The sequence below is a fragment of the Xyrauchen texanus genome, chromosome 2, assembly GCF_025860055.1.
Source record: "Xyrauchen texanus isolate HMW12.3.18 chromosome 2, RBS_HiC_50CHRs, whole genome shotgun sequence".
Taxonomy (NCBI): domain Eukaryota; kingdom Metazoa; phylum Chordata; class Actinopteri; order Cypriniformes; family Catostomidae; genus Xyrauchen; species Xyrauchen texanus.
In genome coordinates, this window is record NC_068277.1 from 59,255,719 (window position 1) to 59,260,539 (window position 4,821).

The following is a 4,821-nucleotide window of genomic DNA, read 5'->3' on the forward strand; positions in this document are numbered from 1 at the left end:
TACTGCAACACAGGCTGATCGATTATTCCCATATGACATCCATAAATCATCCCCCCATTGACTCCAAAAATTATAGTCTGACAAAGAAGCATGTGTTTCTTGAATATAATAGAAGTCACATTTAAATTTCATGCAAAATAAAAATACTGCTTTCCTTTTCAGCAAATCCCGGATTCCCCTGACATTTAGAGAACAAACTGACAAAGACACCAATGTGCTGTATTAACAATACCTTATCAAAAGTGAAACAAACCATGTTCCATCACCTCTATAATGTAATTTCAACCCAAATTGACCCTAATAATACTTAACTCAAGGTCTTTAAAAACTTTGATGTAAAACATATGAACATTTTGGATATATTTCAATAACAGATTAATTGAACATTTCTGTCCTCAACGTAGACTGTTCCAAGTAATGACTGTACTTGTAAAGACACATATTGTCCACTAAAATTGTGACCATATACATTATTATTCAAGATACTCTATATGCACACAATCGTGTTCAGGCATATAACTCTTTTCCATCAATTAAGGCTTGTATGCCGACGAAGTAATCCTTCTTTCCTACCTGCCGAGCAGCCTCCGCTTTTTGCCACAGTTGTTTACGTATGGCTTTGTCCATAGTTGTTATATCCTCTCCAAATCGTATCTCCTTTGTCTTCAGATAGGTACTTGTTTTCGCAGCTTTCCAAAGCATGTCACGTGAGGACCTGGATACAAACTGGAGGATGACAGTTCTCACTTTCACGGCATTTCCTTCAAGTTTCCTTCCAAGGCGGTGAACGATATCTACATCTTGTTGAAATCTGCTGGTAAATTCCGGAAGTATTGCGCAACAAATATCCACCACAACTTGTGACTTTATGTCTTCGCCTACCTGTTCCACCAGTCCATACATTCTCAGATTCCATGTTCTTTTATACCGTTCTACATCTGTCACAGTCTGTCTTCACCACATTCAAGGACTCTTATTTTGAAGTTCTCTCCTGCACTACGTTTCCCAGAAGTCACTGCCCTGATCACTCCCTCGTTATCCCCACCTGTATGTCATTCCCTTATTAAGTTCCAAGTGTATATATTTTTGTCAGTAGTTGTCAGTCCTTGAATTGTATTGTTATGTTTGTTCCACTCCAGTGTTTGTTCCACTCCAGTGATTGTAATTAAAGGATTTAAAGTTCCTACTCCTGCGTCTCCTCTTGACTCCTTGGGCACCAAACGTTACAATATCGTTGAGCCTGGCTTCAATCTCTGCCATTTTATTTCCATGTGCACCGCTGACCTCATGACTTATCTTCATCTCCTTCTTCACATTTTTCATGTCTTCTTTGACGTCTTTTACTTCATTGAAGAGGAATTCTGTCGTTTTCTTCAAAGCTTCAATGCTCACCGTATTTGCCCTTAAGATTTCCTCTAATCCGCTGACTCTCTCATTTATGCATCGTACGATGTTTTCTTGAATTTCAGACAAGGAAGGTTCATGTTTACCTTTCTTCGGATCAAGAGTGCTGGGGGTCGAATCAGGTAATGGAGAAAGTGTATTGTTATGCACCGAATATGAGTGCAATGCTTGAATGTCAGTGCCGCATATGTGTACTTCATTATCTTTGCTTTTCATCTTTGTTATCGACTTTGTTAGGCTTTTTTCTTTGGTTTTACTTTCCCTCTCTTTCCTTTTTTCCACCATGGAAGCTCACTCGGCTACACATCGGCAAGTTGCAAAGTTGAAGAAAAAAAATTACAACACCCAATTAACTTGATGATCTGTTACAAGACATTACATTCATATGTCCATGATTGGCCAATATATTAAACAAAAAGATTGATTTAAGCTGAAGGAACAAACTTTAATCCTTAGCTTCTCAAAACAACCTCCTCACCGGTCGCCATCTTGTGCGCTCCCCTCGAATGCGACCTTCTTTCATGGGAATTCGGAGGATGCATAAGGTGCGTCCTTCATGGGCACTCACAACGGAAATGTCTATTTGCCTGTAAATATGATGTTCAAACGCAAGGAATGTTAATTCCCAAGTTGAAGTACCTCAGTAGATGGGTGCAGAGTATATCATATGAACAACTATATTAATATATAAAATAAATTATTAGACTAAAAGTACACCTGTAAAATCTATTTAGTTTTCTCTTTACATCATTAAAACTCTCCTAAAATGTACCTCATATATTCCCTTCCAGAAGGACTTTGTTCCCTTCTCACTCAAAGCGCTCATGCTTGTTAAAGGGTCATAGCAACCATGTTACGTTCCATTTCCGCTTGTCCTATGAAGGCCATCTTGTTTAAATGATACTTGTCTAAAGGAGGACTCTCAGTATACTGCAGCCTTCAAAGGACGCGTCCTACCTAACATGCAGCCTTCGAAGCGAGACTCAGCCAGTGTAAAGGCCCTGACACACCAAGCCAATGGTCTGCCGTCTGCCAATTTCAGGCCGTTGGTGTGCATCTGTCAGGCTAGTTTTTGCTGTGTGTTCCGCACCATCGGCTGAAGTCAGTCCCCGTTTGCATTTTTTCGGCCAATTGAGCAGGTTGAATCGCTGGCGGAGCTCGTCGGTGAGTCGGGTCATTCTGATTGGCTGTTCAGCTTAGCGATCCAGTGCACGAGCAGAGAAATGGAAGTGAAGAAGCAAGCAAACGACGAAGTCAAGAGGGAACACACGAATTTCTCACGAATATGTTCAATATTTTCAAGCAAAGAAGAATTAATCAGTATGATTCAGGAGAGGCCAACTCTGGTAAGCAAGCGCTGCTTTGTTTATATTTTGTATTCCATCAGTCACTAGCTCGTCCGGTTTCCCGTTTTGAGTAATGAATACAGACTACTGCCACCTGCTAGTACGGAAAGTTATTTCCTCTCATGCAGGCGCAGAACGGGCGTGCTAGTTGGCCTTCAGGTGTCGTCTTTGCGGTGTGTTCAAAAGCAACTTTTTGACCCAGACTCAGGCGACGTGAGCCGACCCCATAGTCTCCTTTAGTCGGCGCTAGTTCTTTGAAGTCAGTTTGCTGTGTCACAGCCTTAAATTAATGTGCATCTAATGTCAGATTGTCAGATTCATCAGCCAATCAGATTGATTTATTTGTTCTTGGTGGGTGTGATCTTTAAGATATGTCCCGGTAGAGGCCTTCTAGCTGGCCTTGATTGATGCAATCACGATTTAAGTAACGTAATTTGAAAGAGCGCGAGATCATCATAACTGCTGCTGTCGCCATTGAGAAAGAGATCCTTATGGATTTAAAAACACAAAATGTTCTGCGTGATTGATAATTTATTAAACAAGAAAGGAGGACTGATTTTCACTTCAAGTAAAGTGCTTTTTGCATTGTTATAGCAACAACAGGAGTTTTATAAGTGTAAATTAGGCTGCTTGATCATTCAGTGTCAGATCAAGTTTTGAGAAGAAGTGCTGGATTCCATTCAACTCTGAAAGTCTGATTTTACAACTTCATACTAGGAAAAGTGCAATGGAGTTCATCTTAAGTCAGAATTACAACTTGTAGGCTTGTGCAGAAATTCTCAATTCCAATTTTGCCGAGATGCAGGTGCATTATGTCACACAAACATATCGACACTCAGGGAGATATACAAAGTAAGTGATAAACATTCACTTTATCAAGTAATATCGATAAATATGTTAGTTTCCACATTACATGATATTAAAGTTTGTTTAGCAAACGCCTGCAGAAACAGGTGTATAAAACATTTTAAACATCTTAAACGTCATCTTCTGAATATCGGGGAATGGAATGCATTTATGGTCTGAGATATCAAGTAGGAATATCCCACATCCATCTTGAATGGAACGCAGCATAACCGTTTACCCTGTCAAAACAAAATGTATTGCAAGCAACATTTAAATCGCAAATAATATTAGGTATATTTTTCCAGGTATTATAGACCTCCTTGGTAGATTCATATGAAAAATTTAGATTTTTGATGTTCATGTCACAAAACAGTCATTTTGCAGTTAAAATTAGGCTTGCTTGAGCATTAACTGTCGTTTCAATTTCTGGCTTTCGTGGCTGGACATGTTTTTAAAATGTCAATATGTATTATTAGTTGACTGCTATGTAATATATGATGACTTATTCATTGTGAAACTATGTTTTCTTAATGGCATATGTCGCACAGAAGGCTTAGACTTCAAACGCATGGCCTGCGGCTGAGTAAACACCAATAATTATGTCCTTTTTTACAATACATTCTCCACCCTGGACAGTAGTGGCAATATGCATGAAGAATGTGAATCGCCAAAAGCAAAAGAAGAAGAATGTGGACAAACATGAAAAAGTGAATGTGAAGATTTATAGTATAATAGGACTTAAATATTAATCTGTTTCTCACTCACACCTATCATATCTCTATTGAAGATGTAGACTTACCCACTGGAGTCAAATTAATTATTTTTTAGTGGCCTTTATGTGCTTTTTGGACCTTCAAAGTTCTGTCCAACATTCAATTGCATTTAAAGGACACAGCTGAGCTATTCTTCAAAAAATCATAATTTAAGTTTAGCAGAAGAAGGAAAGCCATACACATCTGGGATGGCATGGTGAGATTAAATGATGAGAGAATTTTCATTTTTGGGAGAACTATACCTTTAAGTATATTTTTTTAACATAAAGCAATGCCATTTAAAAATTATTTGTAATTCAGTAAAATGAGAGGATTGGTTAAGGGTCTGAATACTTCTGCAAGTCACACATATATATTACAAGCCTTATTACGGAATAATTCATTCCTGAAAGCACAATCTCTAACACAACAGCAAGACTGAGTGCAAAGAAGAGACAGATTGAGTATCCATT